The 20,882-nt window shown below is 44.8% G+C and overlaps 1 protein-coding gene across 7 annotated transcripts in view; it reads left to right on the forward strand.

Moving 5' to 3' along the window:
- The window catches only part of CHST15 (carbohydrate sulfotransferase 15), a 99,485-nt gene that overhangs the window by 21,097 nt on the left and 57,506 nt on the right, over positions 1-20,882 (forward strand). The window contains exon 1 of one of the 7 annotated variants that reach the window (XM_059899959.1): positions 11,836-11,881. The exons of the other annotated variants lie outside the window; for them this stretch is intronic. The gene's annotated coding sequence lies outside the window, so the exon portion shown is untranslated. Of the gene's footprint in view, positions 1-11,835; positions 11,882-20,882 lie in introns of those variants that run through there. 7 annotated transcript variants of the gene reach the window in all.

The raw sequence follows: 20,882 nt of genomic DNA on the forward strand, positions 1-20,882 counted from the left end.
CAACTGGTTCTTCACACTCCCTCCTTTTGTGTAGCCTGACCGGCCAGATTTTTCCACCCCATGTTCAAGGTGGGGAAAGAGCTTTTCCTTCCCCCAAGGCTGATGTTCAGGGTGACTGGGGGTCCAGAGCAGTGAGGAGAGGCAGCTGGCATTTCCTGAGCGTCCCTGTGTGTTGACAAGAGCTATGGGCATAGGCATGTTGGTGTCCCTGATACGCACAGGAAACTCAAGGAGAAAAGGCTCTGTCCCTGAGTGCAGGGCCAGGCCTGGCTGAGTTCCAAGGTGTATGGGCTGTCCTGGTTCCGTCAGATTCCTGACTCACACGATGACCGTGGCTGGATAAGGGAGTATTGGAAAGAAGGAAAATCTGTGGCCATTGGCTTGAGGCTTAAAAGTCACCTGGGGTGATTGCCCACCTGCCTCCCCCTGCCTGCAGTAGATTCTGCAGATCTGGGGCAGGCGTGGAAGCTGTGTTTTTTGGGTTTTTTTTTTTAACATCTTTATTGGAGTATAATTGCTTTACAGTGGTGTGTTAGTTTCTGCTTTATAACAAAGTGAATCAGCTATACATATACATATATCCCCATATCTCCTCCTTCTTGCAGAAGCTGTGTTTTATCTAGTACCCTAGGAGTCCTACATCAATTCTGGGAAACAGCGATTTCCCAGTGCCTTTTTTTTGGGAGGCCAGGTAAGGAGAGGAGTGAAGGAAGTAAGAAACAGACCTCACCCTCAAGAAGCTGTCTGTCCTGAGCAGTAGAAATTTCTGGGACAGTGGAGATGCTCTGTATCCGTGCTGCCTGGGCTGGTAACATGAGCCACACGTGGCCAATGAGCACTTGAAATGTGACTAGTTTCAGTTCCACCGAGGAACCGAAATTTTGAATTGCATTTACTTTTAGTTAATTTAAATTTAAAAACATATACGCAGTTCAGTTATTGGAAAACTTTTAAGAATGTTTGGAGCATCTTGGGCATGTACCTCTCCATTTTCAACTGTAAATTTTATAAAATCTATATACAGATCAAGTACTTCCAATGAAAATTTAGCATCCAAGTTGAGATGTGCTATAAGTAGAAAGTACAGGACTTCCCTGGTGGCACAGTGGTTAAGAATCCACCTGCCAATGCAGGGGACACGGGTTCAAGCCCTAGTCCGGGAAGATCCCACATGCCGCAGAGCAACTAAGCCCGTGTGCCACAACTACCGAGCCTGCGCTCTAGAGCCCACAAGCCCCAACTACTGAGCCGGCATGCCACAACTACTGAAGCCCGCGTGCCTAGAGCCCGTGCTCCGCAACAAGAGAAGCCACCGCAATGAGAAGCCCGTGCACCGTGACGAAGAGTAGCCCTCGCTCGCTGCAACTAGAGAAGGCCCGTGTGCAGCAACAAAGACCCAACGCAGCCAAAAATAAATAAATAAACAGATAGATAGATAAATAGATAAATAAAAAAAGAAAGTACACACTGGATTTTGAAGACTTAGCATGAAAAAAAATAATGTAAGCCACATAGCACAGGGAGATCAGCTCGGTGCTTTGTGACCACCTAGAGGGGTGGGATAGCGAGGGTGGGAGGGAGACGCAAGAGGGAGGAGATACGGGGATATATGTATATGTATAGCTGATTCACTTTGTTATACAGCAGAAACTAACACACCATTGTAAAGCAATTATACTCCAATAAAGATGTTAAAAAAATAATGTAAACTACATCATTAATAACTGTTATACTGTATACACGCTGAAATGATAATATTTTGGATATATTGGGTTGAATAAAATATATGGAAATGAACTTCGTATGGAACATTTACTCTTGGGTGTGAGGCTCACGTTCTCTTTCTTGGGCACCGCCGCTCCGGGGATTCTCCCCTCCCTTCCTGGGATTTGAGCCAGAGGGCCAGGGAACGGGGAGATGATCGACGCCCCTCCTGTCTGCCCACGGTTTCGCTCATCTGGGTGCGGGGTTTCGGGCTGATTATGCACCTGGCCTCAAGCGTGCCTTGTCCACAAGAGGAGGAACTGTCCTGGGGCTCTGTCCTTCCTGCCGCTTCTCTCTGGTGGCGCCTTTAGAAATGAGCATCTGCTCTGACGCTCCTCACTAGGAAGGAAGCCTTAGCACATGAATGGGCCCATCTGCAATGCAGTCACGCTTGGATGGGCCACGACCAGCCACCAGCCAAGTTGAGAATTTTGCCTTGACTTTTAAATTAGATTTAACCTAAATCTCTACCCCAACGGGATGGAGAGCCCCTCCAAACTCTAAGCTACAGAAATGTGGTCCAGAAAGTGAAGCGGATTTCACTTCTGCTTCCCTCCTCGCCCCACCCCCATTTCTGGGGGACAGTGGGAGTCCCCGGAGGGAGTCCCATGGAAGTGTGGCGGGTGGTGACGTGGAGGTGAGCGCATTATTCTGTCAGCAGCTCGTATTCACCCATGGCACTCGGCCCAGCTGACATTTGTCTTCTCTGTGGGATTCTGGATGCTTCTACCACTGGCCTGCAGGCTCCGCTGGGCATGACCTTGTGCAGGTCACCGCTGTGTCCCTGGCTCTACACTGGGGGCCGGCACATAGTAGGGGTTGAATGAACTTTACTTGGGTTAACTTGGAATGTACTGTCTTCATCTGAGGGTCAAATATGGTCTTTAGGGGTCAGGGGACTGGAGCATACCTCAGTGGATGGGCGCGGGATGTGGAGGTGGTTAGGAACTTTGGATCTACCTTGTGTTTAGTCTAAAACTCCAAGTGCAGGGTCTTCTTTTCTTTTAAAAACTGTTTATTGGATGACACCATAACTTTTATGCAGAGAAAAGAGAACTCTCCCTGTCTGTACAGACCTCTTCTTTCTACCAAGCCCTCCCTCCCACGTGGTCTGCCATTTGCTCTGACAGCACCCTGGGTGACATCAGTATCTTCATGTGGTCCCCGGAAACAGGTCGGCCACGTGGCCAGAGTCGAACGTCTGACGGGGGTACAGCCGGAGCTTAGATGCGGGGGAACGCCCATCTTAGGGTGACTTCTTCACGATTGTTATAGCCCACACTTAATGCGACCTAATGCATAAATCCTGGTTGATCAGACCCTAGGGAAACAGGAAGTGTCAAAGTCAAGACCAAGATAGAGAAATCTGTGCCCCTCAGAGGGGTGGATGGGGTCTGGTTAGGCAGGGACGAGCTGGTGGGCTGGGGAGGGCCTCAGGCTGGCCTCTGTGCTCAGGTGTCCCTTGGCGGGAGCTCGTGGCAGGACGCTGGTCTTGGTGTATTGGTCCTCTGCTCTGCCTCACGTGTTCAAAGTCAGCGACTCAAATTTCTACAACCTGAAGCCGTAAACTCATGAGTCCTGCGGTCCTGTTGGTCTCTGGGGAAATACCCGGCTCCCCCGCCCTCTCAGCCTTCCCCCGGCCACAGGTCCTGCACTCTGCTTGTTTGGGTTTCTCCTTCCATCACAGTGTGAGGTGGGGCACCCTTCAACTTGCCAGAGACCCTGGGCTCCCCCGCCCAACTGCCGAGGACCAGCCCTCGTGACTCCTGCAACGTCACACCCTCTGCACCACAGATGGTGTCTGAAAACTGCAGGGATGAACTTGAACTTCACAAGACTCTAGCGTTTCTTGGCTGTATTATGGTTTGTGTGGACTTGATTTGTGCTAGAGCTAAACTTGCAGAATTCGGTTGAACCCAGTTCTCCCTGTATTTAGGGGTACTATGGGATGTGGGAAAGCAAGTGATATGTTGGTTTGGGGAGTTTGCACCTTCGCCCCGGGGAGCCCGAATTTCAAACTCACTGCCTCCATGGGAGGGGCCTGTGGGGCATGATGCTGAGCTGGATGCAGGGACAAGGGACATCTTCTCGCCACTGAGAGGCAGAGTCCCCACCCTGACTGGTCGTGTCGCACTCACATCTGCCCGCGGCGTAGCCCAGAGAGGGACGTGTTCAGACCTGTTCAGGCACTTTCTTCCTAGCTTGCATTATCTCCTTGCTCTGCCATCGTTGTGGGCGCATTATCTCCTTGCTCTGCCATCGTTGTGGGCTTGGGGCCCCAAATACCATCAGACCTAACATTTAAAATAAAAATGATCCTGTTTTTATTGTTTGAATTTATGTTTCTTATTAAAATGGAATTGAAATTATGTTTCTTATTAAATGGAATTTATATTTCTTGCGAATGCTTTGCAGTTATTCACAAGATAAGGTCTTTTTAAAAGAATAACTGTTTCCTCTTTCTGATTTTTTTTTTTTTTTTTTGTATTTAAGAGTAGGGCTATCAAGGCAGGTGATATGAAAGCAGAATTTTTAATAAGAGCGTAGCAATTCTTTTTCAACAGGCTTAGAAGACATTAAAATCAATGTATGTGCTTTGATCTTCTTTTTCTGGATTAGAATATGAAGAATCAGTTGTTGCAACAGACAGCACAGTAACTCGTTTCTGATACCTTTTGGCGAGCTGGCATTCTAGAAGAGGCCAGCATGAAACATGGAACTGCGGGACACAGACCAGACCAAAGACATGCCGACATGTTCACTAAACACAAACCCTAAAAGCAGGTGGTAATAGGAATAATAGTGAGCGCCTACGTGGTACCAGGCTTCTTGCTCAGCGCTTTCCAGGGATCATCGCAGTCCTTCCCACAATTCTGTGAGACTAGACGTTACCATCATCATCCTGTTTCATCAGATGGGGAACTGGAGTGGGCTTGGGGTCGGGCCGTGGAGCCAGGATGAGGACCCTGGCCAGCTGGATGCCCCCCGTGATCGTAGCCACCACCCTGCTCCCCAGGAACTGCTCACGAGTGGCGACGAGTCTCCACCACCCCCTCGGCTCTGCCTCTGACCCCCAGAGAAGGTGAGGAATGGAGGCGGCTATTCCTGGAATTAGCCATATGCTCATTCTTTTGCCTCAGTTATTTCACTAATTGAGGCAAAGGTTCTGGGAGTTTTGACGTTAAGTAACTGGATAATTGCCTCAATACGTCATTTTCATTTTACATGTTTGGACACAACCTTTAATGAAATTTGAAAACCCAGCTCTACTTGGGGAAACGATATTACCTTATATTTCTAACTTTGTTTGCCCAAACTAGTTGATGGATTAGGCTTCCAGTTATAAGTTTAATTGCCCAACACATAACCTCCTCCAAATGCCCTGTTTGTTGAAAGTCAGCTTGATTTGGGGCAGGTTCACTGCCCTTTCCTTACCTGGGGAATGAAGACTTTTAAAAAGATGATCTCTCAGGTGCCTGGCTTTGGTTCTGAGGTTCTGTTCTGGTGGCTTCTATGCCTAACTGGATTGCAGGTCTTAGGAGGGCAGGATGGAAGTCTGCCCTTTCCTTCGTCCCTCCTCAAGGCCCAGCACTGATGACTGAACAGATGGGTCAGGACAAGTGTGAAGATGCCAGTGGTTTCACTGAATGATGTGAATGTAAATTACCGGCCAGAAAATATCCAAAGAAGATAAATATCTAAGAGCTTCACGCTACCTTTGACATTTTTTTCCTAATTTCTTCTTTGAGATCCCCAAAGAGAATTTTAAAGAGACTTCAAGTATGCTGCTTGCAAGAGTCCTGGCACATGATCGTATCCCCGGAATAAGTGCCGAATGTGATGTGTGGGGTGCTATTGTCGCATCACTGGGGATTGGGGTCTGCATACCCACTGATGCTTTGAGAAGCCCAGCCAGTTGCTCTGGGATGTGCAGACCGCTCCTCTGCTCCGGCTACAAGGCACCTTTTGGGTCAGATCTCAGTGGGAGTTGGGGTGAATGGGGCAAGAGGAGGTCGAACCCCTGGTACATGCTCACACAATCCTGCTGTCACCAAAAGGCCCTGCCTGGTCCCAAAAAGCTGGGAGGGGACCAGAAGGGGACCCGGGAGAGGCAGCCCTGAGAAGGATCTGCCGCTGTGTGGACCGCCCCCCTCTGGGAGGGAGGTGATCGGCAGTCCGGGTAGGGGTGCCCCCTCCTCCCCAAGTTGAAATGCCTCCATCTCCTTTCCATTGTAAAGGGAATGCTGCTGGCCATTCATTGGGAAAAGCATCTTTGGAATCTGTTCATAATCATTCATTTCTGCTCAAGGTTTCACAACTGCAAAAAAGGGTGTGAAAACCTCAGAAGAACTGAGTTAACCAAAGACGGTCCAGCAATGTCATAAACTGTTTTGTCATCAGAAAGTGAAAATAATCCCAGGGTAAGAACATTCAGAAAAAAAAAATCAGCCCAAATTGCTTTGTGAGAACGTAAACTTGTTTCTTGCAGCCAATTTCATAGGAGGAGGAGTGGGTGAGGGCTGGAAACAGACAGAAGCAGTGACAGACCTATTGAGGGTTCACTCAAGTGGCTCCAGAAGCATCAGTTTCCCCCTGCCCACCCTAACCTGCTGGAACAGAGCTGGTTGACACTTAAACTTTTCCAGCCCTGGCACTCTGTGATGCCATGAATAATTATTTTAACCTAAAAATCTGGTTTCTCCCACCCATAAAAACCAGTAAATCCTTCAAGTTAATTAAATGGAGGAACTCATTTAATTACATAGTAATTGGTATTTTTATCTCTTTTAAATATAGATGGGGGGAAAGTAGCTGAGGAGACAAAAAAAAAAAAAAAAGAAAGAAGGAAAGAAGGGAGAAAGGTAATTTGGATTTTTAGTCGATTCTGAATACTTGATGTTTTTGAAACATTTCCAGATTTCCTTTACAGGAAAGGAATGAAAATGATCCAAAAGGAGGAGGGAATTTTTTTTTTTTTTTCTTTTGTCCTGAACTCAGTCCTGGGGTTTTGTGGCATGTGCTGAGAAACTGAGTAGACAGAGCGCGTTCAGAAATTTGCCGGAAGGGGTTGTTAAGAACTGAAAATGAGTAAAAACAAAACAAAATGGAAAAAACAGAAAGGAAAAAACACAAAACATCCGGCCGCAGATAAGAATCATGTAATTTGCTAAGACATATCATTTTGATGTTTTCTTGAGGATGAAAGCTAATTTAGAAAGGCAGGAAGGTACACTTGTGGTTGGGGGGAGTGAGATCCAGTCCCGGGCCCTTGGAGGCCCTTGTTTCTGCTCTAGCAGAACCGGGGGCGGGTGGAGGCAGCTCTGTGGGTGTCAGAGCCCGGGGCCAGCCCACCAGACAGTCCCACCATGGAAACCAGTGCCAGCTGCAGGCCCGAGAGATACCAGGAAATGGGTTTTCAATGCCATAGGGACTAATCCTAGAGAGGCAGACTTCAAAAACCTGCAGAATTTAAAGTCCTATTTTAAACATGAACCCTGCGCCCCCCTTCCCATCATTGGGAATTCTCTGTTTATGACTGTGCTATATTTGTGTAAGTGTTGCCTGCTTCCTGCCTGCCTTTCTAATTTCCTTTTTTAGGAAATATTTATAAAAGTCAACAGAAGAGACACTCTTGCCTTCATGGAGCTTATAGTCTGGTGGTCAAGGCAGATGTCAGCCCTGTAAGCACACATGAAGATGAGAAGTAGAAGCGGTTTGGCGGTTGAGGGCAGGGGCTGACTTGGTCTGGGGGCTGGTGTGGGGGGAGCTTGGCTGACATCAGAGGGGGGAGCGGGAGTTCATGGGTCAAGCAGACCAGTGTTGGTGGTGATGGTGGCCATCCAGGGAGGCTGGGAGATGCAGATGGAGACAGACAGAAACAGAGGCGGTGGGATAACGAATAGCCAGAGGAACAGGGGCAGCAACCATGCGGGGCACAGTCTGGCTTCTTTCCTTGGGTGGTGAATGTCCCCATTCACAGCGAGGCAGCTGACCAGGGCTCGGAATTTAGGTGGCCTGCAGGTTAGGTGGCCGGCCCAAGGTCACCTAGTCGGGCAGTTGTTTCAGGACCTTGTGGTGTAAGAGCCATCGAGTCAGGCGTGTTCCTGCTCTGCTCGCCATGTGTCCCCATGGACTCAACGTCCAGTGCTCATTTGGCGGCTCCATGGCCTCTGCTGGGCCTGGGAAGGATGGGCATGTCATCACGTAGGCACTCGGATTGTGTCGGGAGAAGTTCTTATTGACTCTGAGCTGACTCTAGATCTGAACATCTATGTGCTTTGGCCAAATATTTATCTGAACCGACCAGAGCAGTTCTTGACAGAAAGTCAGCTACGGGGATTTTTTTTTTGGCCGTTTTTAAAAATTTGAGACTTTTTTTAGCCCAGGAAGAAGTCGGCTCTCTGCAAACAAATCCCAACCTTCGGAATGAGGCCTGAACGCTTTCCAGATTTTATGGAAAAGATTCCGCTCTTCCGTGGTTAATTCCAAGAGGTTACTGAGTAGCACTGAGTTCGCAGGGCAGCTCGTGCAGCCCAGCCGTCTGCTTTTATACGGTGTATTGCTTGCTCTCCTGTCGCCACTCTGCTTTGCCTCGTTGCAGAAGGAGGCTGGTCCTCTCCATCAGCAGGGCAGCTGTGGAGGGCTCCGCTGAAGCAGTATCTTAGCGGACTCCAGGGAAACGTGGTTATTCTTGGAGAGCATGCCTTTGTTACAATGTTTATTGAATGTCCACCTCTCCAGCTTCAAGTATCAAAACTCAGAGAGAGATTTTTTGAAAGAAATCATACACGACCAAACACTCTGAGCGCCCCTACTTAATGGAGAAGAGAAAAGAACTCCTCTTCGATAGACTGATCTGTGTTTAGCGTCTTGGGTGATATGTCTGTAAATAAATACTTACTTGATCTATTTATTTTACAGAGGTTGGGAATCTGGATTTCAGATTTGAGTGAGGTTATTAGAAACTGGGTCTCTTTTCTAAAAGTGTCAAGGAAGTTATTAGAAGGAGAGTTTGAAACTACCATTTTAAATGATTTATTTATTGAATACTAAGGAGTTTTATTTTGCAATTATTTTAACTGGTACGACTGCGTATATTTTGGTTGCCATTTACTTTTTAAAAAAGGTTATGTTCCATTTATAGTTATAAAATATTGGCTAAAACTACCATTTTTTTAAATTATTTTTTTCTCTGGGTCTTTCCTTGCATCCAAAATCTAGTTCTTGGCTCTGGGTGTCCTGGTGGGACCAGCGTGTTTGTCGCGTGTCACTGCAGGACAGGGCCTGTTTCAGTCAGTCTCGATCAGACATTGCTGACACACAGCCTTTGCAACTTTCCATCTTCCTATTTTGCATCCAGACTTGGCTGGGTCTTTGTACCCCGGGTGAGAGTCCGTACTGCGGGGCTGAGATCCTGTCTGCAGAGATGGGAGGGACAGAAAGAAGAGAAATGGGGGAGGTGGTGGTGGTTTGGTTGCTGTTTATGGAGTTTAGGGTTGGGGGTCGGTGTTGGCAGCACCGTAGAGGCATTTTGCACGGAGCATCCCGTTTGATCCTCGCAGCTCCCTGGCGATAGGTAGCACCATCGTCTCCATTTGACAGATGAGCAAACTGAGGCACAGAAGTGTAACGCGGTCTGCACAAGGGCACACAGCAACCAGATGGGCGGGTGTGTGTGTGTGTGTGTGTGTGTGTGTTCACATACTTCTGGGGTATGGACTTTCATCTTTGGTCCCCACCACCACGCTTCTCTTTCCATGGGGGCAACGTGCCCATTCCCACCCTGTGTAGCCGTGTGAAGCAGGATCCTGCGTCAAAAGAGTTAGAGGCTCATTTGGCCCCAGCAAACAGTCAGTCATGAGAAATTGTCGTCTAGGCTCCCACTGTCCTTTTTGCGCATTGTCCCTTGGTGCTATGTGCATGTTTATAAACATGGATGCCCACTCTGGGGAATTCTGTGGTCGGCTCCGGGATCTCCATGGCTGTGGCAGAGAGGGCAAGGGAGATGTCCCTCCTGGACTCACTCCCAGGCATGTCGTTCTTAGCTCAATGGGAACTGGATTTCTTTTTACAACAGTTGAGCATTATAGTATATCCGGTGGGGGGGGGGGGATATTAATGCAGAGATAACTGGAGAAGTGAGGGGATAAAGTGGGGCTTGGATGTAACTTCCCATTTGGCAGTTTGCATAGACCCCTTCCGTGCCATGACACCTTGCCTCGTATAGCCCTGCAGCCTCATTGCCATCCCTTGTGCCACCTGATCTGCAGAGAGAGGCAAGAGTGCACGCATTTTCAACAGACGAGGAAACTGAGGTTTGGAGATGGGAACTCGTGTCCTGGGGAGCTTGGCCCAGCCCATTTGCTTTTCTTTAGCTTTCTTTTTTTTTTTTTTTTTAACATTGTTATTGGAGTATAATTGCTTTACATTGTTGTGTTAGTTTCTGCGGTAAAACAAAGTGAATCAGCTATACATATACATATATCCCCATATCCCCTTCCTCCTGCGTCTCCCTCCCACTCTCCCTATCCCACCCCTCTAGGTGGTCACAAAGCACTGACCAGCCCATTTTCTATTTGCCACTCCTGTTTGTCAGCATTTATTATCATTGTTTCATCTTTCTCATCTTCGTGGTTATAAAAGTAATACACTATGTAAGTAAAATTGGAAGCAAGGTGATTGGAAACTGTAATGTGCATGTGGGTCCCACCCTTCCTGTGGGGAGGGGCAGTTTGGGCTTCAGCTTGTGTTTTTTTTTCTAAATTTATTTATTTATTTATTTATTTATTTATGGCTGTGTTGGGTCTTTGTTGCTGCGTGTCGGCTTTCTCTAGTTGAGGCAGCGGGGGCTACTCTTCCTTGCAGTGCGTGGGCTTCTCATCGTGGTAGCTTCTCTTGTTGCGGAGCACGGGCTCTAGGCGCGCAGGCTCAGTAGTTGTGGCGCACAGGCTTAGTTGCTCTGCAGCATGTGGGATCTTCCCAGACCAGGGCTCGAACTCGTGTCCCCTGCACTGGCAGGCAGATTCTCAACCACTGTGCCACCAGGGAAGTCCCTCAGCTTATGTTTAAATCCAGATCTGCCACTTACTTGCTGTGTGATTTAGGACAAGCCACTTCGCTGCCCAGAGCCTCGGTTTTCTTGCCTGCAAAATGGAGCAATTGTATCTACTTTTAGCATCGCCTCAAAGTCGGGATAGATGAGAGGCAGCATAGTGCCTGACGTGGAACAAGTGTTCCGTTCTTGTTAGTTCTCCGCCCCCCCCCCCCCACCCCGGCCCTATATCAGTGCTGCTCAAACTCACCTCCAGGAGACCCTGAAGGCAGAAGATAATAAGTTCTCACTGGAGTGCCCTAGGCTGCCCGCAAGCAGCTTGCAGACACGGAGGCAAACTGCAACATTGTGGAGATTTTGTATCACTTAGTTATGTATCTGAGTATAACTTAATTTAAAAACAATGTTTCAAATGCTTAAATATTTTAAATGTGGAAGCTTCAAACTGTCTTGTAGCTTCCTGCAGCTCCTGGAGTACCTCTGCACAGCCCTGGGGGGCTGGCACACACCTCCCCACAACCCTGGGGTCTACACACCCAAGCTGGTGTCGGTGCTGGAGTTGCTGTCCTTGCCTCTTGCCACACCTCGTAAGAGCTAGACCTGTCTGTGGGTAGACAGTGGATGTTCTGGAGAAATCCCATTTTACCCTCACCTTGTTCGAAAACCCCCCAGGGGACACTGCAATTCAGTCAGATGGCTCACTTTTTCCATCCAAAAGACATAAATTCCAAAGAAGTGTTTTCAGGCGGTTCTTCTTGTTCAAGGGTTAACCAGATTCTTATTTTGCTTATCTTTGGAAATAAAACAATGTTTAAAACTATTCCGATCAGCAAGGCCATCTGGTGGGGAGTATGCAGCTGCTCCGCATTCAATTGTGCCGCCTCTAATGTATTCGTTGTCGGTCCGCCGTACAGCTGCAAAATCATTATTCGCAGTTGGTTTTGAACAATGAGCTCTGTGTCTGGGCAAGACCTCTCTCCTCCGCCTGTCCTGAAGGACATTTGGATTGGTCACCTTCTGAGGTTTGGCAGCCTTTTCACTCTTCCTGAAGTCACATCAAAGCAGGTGAGAGGGTTCTGGGCACCCAAGTGAGGCGGGACAGAGCCCCTTGCTCCTTTTGGCCCTAATACTTAGTCTCTGCATTATACTTGGATCCACTTCTCCTTTCATTCATTTTCCTATTTGTTAAGGAAGAATTGTTGGAAGGCAGCTAGAATCTACCTCTCATCTTTGTGGTCTAGTTGCACAAGAGCCAAAAGGACACACTAGTCTGAAAATGTGTGACTTTCCCCCCCCAGTAGTTAAGGTTTTTTGTTGCAGACGTTTGAATCCTTGAAAGCCTGCAAAAAGAATAATAAGAGAATTTATCAGATACCTGGGCTCCTGAGATCACTGGGCTCTGTGATGATGTGTCGTACTTTGAGAAAAAGAGGATGAGGGTCTAAGTGGTGCTGGGGTTTGCTTATGGTCACGTGGCTGGTTAGTAGGTGTGGCAGGTGGTCCACCCAGGCCTTCTGATCCCCAGGCCCGCTCTCTGTCCTATACTCTGAGTCATGGGCGGGGAGGAGGTGTATAGCATTAAATTCATCTGTAAAATGGGAGTACTCATTGTGCTTTCCTTTAGATTATCATGAAGTACAGACAGGATTATCCATATAAATCCCAGCCTGGTGTCTGGACACCAGAAGGCCTTCAATAAATGTAGCTCCTGTCACTTTTATTGTTGTCACTAAGTGGCAAGAGCCCTGTCCTGGATTTCTGCCGAGAGTTTGCTCCTTCACTCATTAATTTAAGAACTATTCAGGGAGCACCCGCCCCCGAGCCAGGCATGGTTGATGTACAAGGAAATCTAGTACCTGCACTGATTTGATTTCAGGTTGAGCACCACTGACCCTGTCCTTGTAGAGCCGACAGTCCCATCGGACAGTCCCAACTCCAGCCACACCTCCTTGCCTGGGAGACGGGGTGGCCGGTGGGCTGGGTGAAAGCTGACCTTGCTGCTCTTTGAGCCTCGAGTTCTGAGCAGGTTTCTCCCAGAGCTGCCATCTTACATAATGGTGTGGTATGGGGAAAGATCATAGGCTTTGCAGCCAAACAGACCTGTGGTTGGATTTTGGTTCTGCCACTGGCTGGCCATGGGGTTCCGGGGATGTGTTTAACCCTGTGGTGCCTCAGTTTCCTGCATTTAACTTGGGAGTCGCAGTGCTGACCTCAGAGGGTTGCCATCAAGAAAGGACCTCGTGTGGTGCTCTGTGCGTGGCAGGGGCTGGATCAACATTTGTCACCTACTCTTTTCATCATCCCTGGAGTCACTTAAAACCCTAAACTGGGCCCATGTTTCGAAGTATACATCCTCATCTGCACAGAGAGTGATATTTCATTTCTAATCTCAATTGTCTTCAAACAGACTGCACATTGCTTCCTTGACATGCTTTACGTTATAGGACTGTCCTTGCTTTCTTGCCGAGAGCCATGTAGGTGGGCGGGTTTCACAGCAACCTGGTAAGCTTGTCTCAAGTAGGTTCTACTCTAATGGAAAACCACCACCGTAGGTGTACAGGCTTGAGTGGAAAATCCAGTACCTAAATCCAGCACCAATTTACATTACAGTTACTACTGGAAATAATAAAATGAGTGGTTAGAAATAGTTCCTCCTCCCATTTGCTTTCAGAAAAAGAAAACCGTCAGTTGTGTCACAAAGACCTTTAGAATCTCGTGCCCATTGAAATTGCTGGGTGACCGTGCAAAGTGAACGTAGCGGCAGCCTCTTGTTCACCCTGCCGCTGGTGGTTCTGTGCATTTTAGAGAGACGGGGGCACTGGCTGGGTGTCGTCCCTACATCTGGCGGTTGCACAAGGGTGCCGGAGCAGGTTACCCTATGGGAGAGTGAGCCATCCCAGAGGATATTAAAAAGATCCCATTTGCCCTCCCACCTTCAGCTGTCGGATATCCCGTGGGTCAATGAGGCAGCCCCATTGTGAGGGTACATTTTGAACCAGCGCTGGTTTCCCAGCTCTGCAGGTGCTCAGGGGCTGGTGGGCTTTGGGGCTGCCCTTGAAAGGGGATCTCTGATTCTGAGTGTGGGCTTTTTTCTGGAGCCTTTGTTCTGGAGTTAGATGGGATGTTACAGAGGACCTGGGCTGTGCATTTTTCATATTTGTAGCCTCAACAAACAGTGCCCTGCACACCGTGGGTGCTTGATAAACGTGTGCTCACCGGTGTGGGCTACTAATAAGGAGAGAACACTGTGTGTTTGGGGGGTTAATTGTCCAGCTTTTTTGCCTAGCATAAGGCAAGTACTGCACCAGCTTTTCAGGGCTTGCTGCAAAATTGTTGGCTTCTTAGCAGCCCGAAGACATAACAGATGATGATACTGGGTTTTTATTAGGGAGGAGTTAATTGCAAATCATCCACTCAGGAGTGTTAGGGCTGAAAGAGGTAGTCCTGACTCCGTATTTTACATACAAGGTACAGGCTCAGAGATGCAGTGACTTGTCCAGGGTTACCGGCCAGGTGAATGTCAGGTCTGGATGGGGACCACGCTTGGGAGTCTCAGCTCAGGGGCCACACCCCGTGGCTCGCTGCCTTGTTGGAGACAGATGATCACTGTGAGGGGGGTAAGCTTTTCCCAGGGTACACCCACAGCTGTCCCAGGCTCTCCAGGGCTCCCCACCCTGGTTATTGAGGCACCTGAATGATCCCAGTCAGCTCTGCTTTTTAACATCTTGTTTCTACTATAAAACTGGGCTGTTATTCCTGCATCTGTGTGCCTGCCTGTAGCTGCCACCTGCCTCTTCTCACTCATTAACTTCAGATTAGTTGCAGACAGGAAAATCAGACATCTATGCTAGAACTATATATACAGTGAAAGCAGGTAGCCTGGAATGAAGGTCTGAGGGCCTCTCCTATAATAATACAAAGAATACATATCATTTATTGTGGCTTGGTGTGTGCTAGATGCCAGGTTAAGCATTTTCTGTATATTATCTCATTTCCTCTTCACATCCATGCTGGGAGGAGATAGTTTTATTCCCATTTTACAGATGAGGAAGTAAAGTCACGGAATGGTGAAGTTAGTTACCTGAGATCATAAAGCTGGCACAGACTTGAGTCGGATTGAAATGCAAGTCTGCCTGCGTCCTTTGGCAGTCTGACTCCTGTAAGGCTTTGTTTTGACTGCTCAGAGAACATTTTTGCTACATCCCAACTTTCTACCAAGTTGCAAATCATTTGGTTCCCTAGGCCAGATGCAGAGGAGGAGCTGGCTGCATATTTGTGGAGATTTGGTCTCAGAGAAAATGCCTGTTTCTTAAAGATATATTTTATGTAATGAAATAATAGTTTAGAATGTGTTTTCTAGACTGTAAAGCATGTGAAGTGGTCATTACTAACAAATAAAATGTTGATGATGAACTTAATGTCGAGTCAAGTATGCTTTAAAAATAACTTTAAAAAACTGCCTGTGTTTTGTATGACACACATTTTGAGTAAGCCAGGAAGATCCCGCAGGCCACAGTTTGAGAATCCCTCTTTTAGACAAAGCACGGAGAAGGTGTCTTAGTCATCAGGAAAGACGAAATCTGGCAAGGAAACCATGAGTACAGGATGCAGGAAGGGCTTGCTCAAGGAGAGGAGCAAGGAGGAAATTATAGTGAGTCTAAAAATAGGCAGGGAGGAAGGTTCTTCATCAGGGACTGGGGAAAATGTGGTCAGTCATCTGATAACTAAAACATAACAGCTGTGGTTCTTGTAAGTACACATTTTGCCAGAAAATAACCTGATGTGTGACATTTGGGTAGTTTTGTCTTGATTTGGGAACAGCTGCCATCTGCGTTTCCAGCTTTATTTTGGCATATCTGCTTCTGGTGTTAGCCAAAGCATTCTTCAAGGCCACAGCATTGATTCAGTTGATTCACTGGGTCTTTGGATGAACTGCTTTGACCTGAATTGCTCACTTTACTCAGATAAAGACACTTTTGGAACTCTTAAACTTATAATTATATGAGCTTAATTTAGTAACATCTATTGTTTGTAACCTGTAGAAGAGTGTATCAGTTAACTTTTTTTTTTTTTGAGTTAAGAGATTCTTTTAAATTTAATCATTTTGGTTGATAATAAAGCTTATTTACACTTGTTCTTCCCTTAATAGGAACAGAAAATAACCACCCACTATGAGTCCTACATTATCCAGTAACATCTTAAATATTAACCAAATCTCCCTACACTTTGTTCTTTTTTTTAAATGAGGTTTTTTTTTTAAACATCTTTATTGGAGTATAATTGCTTTACAATGGTGTGTTACTTTCTGCTTTATAGCAAAGTGAATCAGCTATATGTATACATATGTCCCCATATCTCCTCCCTCTTGCGTCTCCCTCCCACCCTCCCTATCCCTCCCCTCTAGGTGGTCACAAAGCACCGAGCTGATCTCCCTGTGCTATGAGGCTGCTTCCCACTAGCTATCTGTTTTACATTTGGTAGTGTATATATGTCCATGCCACTCTCTCACTTTGTCCCAGCTTATCCTTCCTCCTCCCCATGTCCTCAAGTCCATTCTCTACATCTGTGTCTTTATTTCTGTCCTGCCCCTAGGTCCGTTAGAACCTTTTTTTTTTTTAGATTCCATATATATATGCGTTAGCATATGGTATTTGTTTTTCTCTTTCTGACTTACCTCATGCCGTATGACGGACTCTGGGTCCATCCACCTCACTACAAATAACTCAATTTCATTTCTTTTTATGGCTGAGATATTTCCATTGTATATATGTGCCACATCTTCTTTACCCATTCATCTGTTGATGGACACTTAGGTTGCTTCCATGTCCTGGCTATTGTAAATAGAGCTGCAATGAACACTGTGGTACATGACTCTTTTTGAATTATGGTTTTCTCAGGGTATATACCCAGTAGTGGGATTGCTGGGTCGTATGGTAGTTCTATTTTTAGTTTTTTAAGGAACCTCCATACTGTTCTCCATAGTGGCTGTATCAATTTACGTTCCCACCAACAGTGCAAGAGGGTTCCCTTTTCTCCACACCCTCTCCAGCATTTATTGTTTGTAGGTTTTTTGATGATGGCCATTCTGACTGGTATGAGGTGATACCTCATTGTAGTTTTGATTTGCATTTCTCTAATGATTAGTGATGTTGAGCATCCTTTCATGTGTTTGTTGGCAATCTGTATATCTTCTTTGGGGAAATGTCTATTTAGGTCTTCTGCCCATTTTTGGATTGGGTTGTTTGTTTTTTTGATATTGAGCTGCATGAGCTGCTTGTATATTTTAGAGATTAATCCTTTGTCAGTTGCTTCATTTGCAAATATTTTCTCCCATTCTGAGGGTTGTCTTTTTGTCTTGTTTATGTTTTCCTTTGCTGTGCAAAAGCTTTTAAGTTTCATTAGGTCCCATTTGTTATTTTCATTTTTATTTCCATTTCTCTAGGAGGTGGGTCACAAAGGATCATGCTGTGATTTATGTCATAGAGTGTTCTGCCTATGTTTTCCTCTAAGAGTTTTATAGTGTCTGGCCTTACATTTAGGTCTTTAATCCATTTGGAGTTTATTTTTGTGTATGGTGTTAGGGAGTGTTCTAATTTCATTCTTTTACATGTAGCTGTCCAGTTTTCCCAGCACCACTTATTGAAGAGGCTATCTTTTCTCCGTTGTATATTCTCACCTCCTTTATCAAAGATGAGGTGACCATATGTGCATGGGCTTATCTCTGGGCTTTCTGTCCTGTTCCATTGACCCATATTTCTGTTTTTGTGCCAGTACCATGCTGTCTTGATTACTGTAGCTTTGTAGTATAGTCTGAAGTCTGGGAGCCTAATTCCTCCAGCTCTGTTTTTTTTTTCCTCAAGATTGCTTTGGCTATTCGGGGTCTTTTGTTTTTCCATACAAACTGTGAAATTTTTTGTTCTAGTTCTGTGAAAAATGCCATTGGTAGTTTGATAGGGATTGCACTGAATCTGTAGATTGCTTTGGGTAGTAGAGTCATTCTCACAATGTTGATTCTTCAATTCCAAGATCATGGTATATCTCTCCATCTGTTTGTATCAACTTTAATTTCTTTCATCAGTGTCTTATAGTTTTCTGTGTACAGGTCTTTTGTCTCCTTAGGTAGGTTTATTCCTAGGTATTTTATTCTTTTTGTTGCAATGGTAAATGGGAGTGTTTCCTTAATTTCTCTTTCAGATTTTTCGTCGTTGTGTATAGGAATGCAAGAGATTTCTGTGCATTAATTTTGTATGCTACTTTACCAAATACATTGATTACCTCTAGTAGTTTTCTGGTGGCATCTTTAGGATTCTCTATGTATAGTATCATGTCATCTGAAAACAGTGACAGCTTTACTTCTTCTTTTCCAATTTGGATTCCTTTTATTTCTTTTTCTTCTCTGATTGCTGTGGCTGAAACTTCCAAAACTATGTTGAATAATAGTGGTGAGAGTGGACAACCTTGTCTTGTTCCTGATCTTAGAGGAAATGGTTTCAGTTTTTCACCATTGAGAACGATGTTGGCTGTGGGTTTGTCATATATGGCCTTTATTATGTTGAGGTAAGTTCCCTCTGTGTCTGCTTTCTGGAGAGTTTTTTTAATCATAAATGGGTGTTGAATTTTGTTGAAAGCTTTTTCTGCATCTATTGAGATGACTATATGGGTTTTCTCCTTCAATTTGTTAATACGGTGTATTACATTGATTGATTTGCATATATTGAAGAATCCTTGCATTCCTGGGATAAACCCCACTCGATCATGGTGTATGATCCTTTTACTGTGCTGTTGGATTCTGTTTGCTAGTATTTTGTTGAGGATTTTTGCATCTATGTTCATCAGTGATACTGGCCTGTAGTTTTCTTTCTTTGTGACATCTTTGTCTGGTTTTGGTATCAGGGTGATGATGGCCTCGTAGAATGAGTTTGGGAGTATGCCTCCCTCTGCTATATTTGGGAAGAGTTTGAGAAGGATAGGTGTTAGCTCTTCACTAAATGTTTGATAGAATTCACCTGTGAAGCCATCTGGTCCTGGGCTTTTGTTTGTTGGAAGATTTTAAATCACAGTTTTAATTTCAGTGCTTGTGATTGGTCTGTTTATATTTTCTATTTCTTCCTGGTCCATTCTTGGAAGGTTGTGCTTTTCTATTTTATTGGCATATAGTTGCTTGTAGTAATCTCTCATGATCCTATGTATTTTTTCAGTGTCAGCTGTTACTTCTCCTGTTTCATTTCTAATTCTGTTGATTTGAGTCTTCTCCCTTTTTTTCTTGATGAGTCTGGCTAATGGTTTATCAATTTCGTTTATGTTCTCAAAGAACCAGCTTTTAGTTTTATTGATCTTTGCTACTGTTTCCTTCATTTCTTTTTCATTTATTTCTGATCTGATCTTTATGATTTCTTTCCTTCTGCTAACTTTGGGGTTTTTTTGTTCTTCTTTCTCTAATTGCTTTAGGTGTAAGGTTAGGTTGTTTATTTGGGATCTTGCTTGTTTCTTGAGGTAGGATTGTATTGCTATAAACTTCCCTCTTAGAACTGCTTTTGCTGCATCCCATAGGTTTTGGGTCTTTGCTTTTTCATTGTCATTTGTTTTTAGGTATTTTTTGATTTCCTCTTTGATTTCTTCAGTGATCACTCGGTTATTTAGTAGCATATTGTTTAGCCTCCATGTGTTTGTATTTTCTACATTTTTTCCTGTAATTGATATCTAGTCTCATAGCATTGTGGTTGGAAAAGATACTTGATATGATTTCAATTTTCTTAAATTTACCAAGGCTTGATTTGTGACCCAAGATATGGTCTATCCTGGAGAATGTTCCATGAGTACTTGAGAAGAAAATGTATTCTGTTGTTTTTGGATGGAATGTCCTATAAATATCAATTAAATCCATTTTGTTTAATGTATCATTTAAAGTTTGTGTTTCCTTATTTATTTTCATTTTGGATGATCTGTCCATTGGTGAAAGCGGGGTGTTAAAATCCCCTACTATGATTGTGTTACTGTCGATTTCCCCTTTTATGGCTGTTAGTATTTGCCTTATGTATTGAGGTGCTCCTATGTTGGGTGCATAAATAGTTACAATTGTTATATCTTCTTCTTGGATCGATCCCTTGATCATTGTGTAGTGTCCTTTGTCTCTTGTAATAGTCTTTATTTTAAAGTCTATTTTGTCTTATATGAGAATTGCTACTCCAGCTTTCTTTTGATTTCCATTTGCATGGAATATCTTTTTCCATCCCCTCGCTTTCAGTCTGTATGTGTCCCTAGGTCTGAAGTGGGTCTCTTGTAGACAGCGTACATATGGATCTTGTTTTTGTATCCATTCAGCCAGTGTATGTCTTTTGGTTGGAGCATTTAATCCATTAACATTTAAGGTAGTTATCGATATGTATTTCCTATTACCATTTTCTGAATTGGTTTGTGTTTGTTATTGTAGGTCTTTTCCTTCTCTTGTGTTTCCTGCCTAGAGAAGTTCCTTTAGCATTTGTTGTAAAGCTGGTTTGGTGGTGCTGAATTCTCTTAGCTTTTGCTTGTCTGTAAAGGTTTTAATTTCTCCATCGAATCTGCATGAGATCCTTGCTGGGTAGAGTAATCTTGGTTATAGGTTTTTCCCTTTCATCACTTTAAATATGTCCTACCACTCCCTTCTGGCTTGCAGAGTTTCTGTTGAAAGATCAGCTGTTAACCTTATGGGGATTCCCTTGTATGTTATTTGCTGTTTTTCCCTTGCTGCTTTTAATATTTTTTCTTGGTATTTAATTTTTAATCGTTTGATTAATATGTGTCTTGGCTTGTTTCTCCTTGGATTTATCCTGTATAGGACTCTGCACTTCCTGGACTTTATTGACTATTTCCTTTCCCATATTAGGGATTAGGGAAGTTTTCAACTATAAGCTCTTCAAATATTTTCTCAGTCCCTTTTTTTTTTTTTCTCTTCTTCTTCTGGGACCCGTATAATTTGAATGTTGGTGTGTTTAACGTTGTCCCAGTGGTCTCTGAGACAGTCCTCAATTCTTTTCATTCTTTTTTCTTTATTCTGCTCTGAGGTTGTTATTTCCACTGTTTTATCTTC

This window comes from Balaenoptera ricei, chromosome 16 (assembly GCF_028023285.1).
Source record: "Balaenoptera ricei isolate mBalRic1 chromosome 16, mBalRic1.hap2, whole genome shotgun sequence".
Taxonomy (NCBI): Eukaryota; Metazoa; Chordata; class Mammalia; order Artiodactyla; family Balaenopteridae; genus Balaenoptera; species Balaenoptera ricei.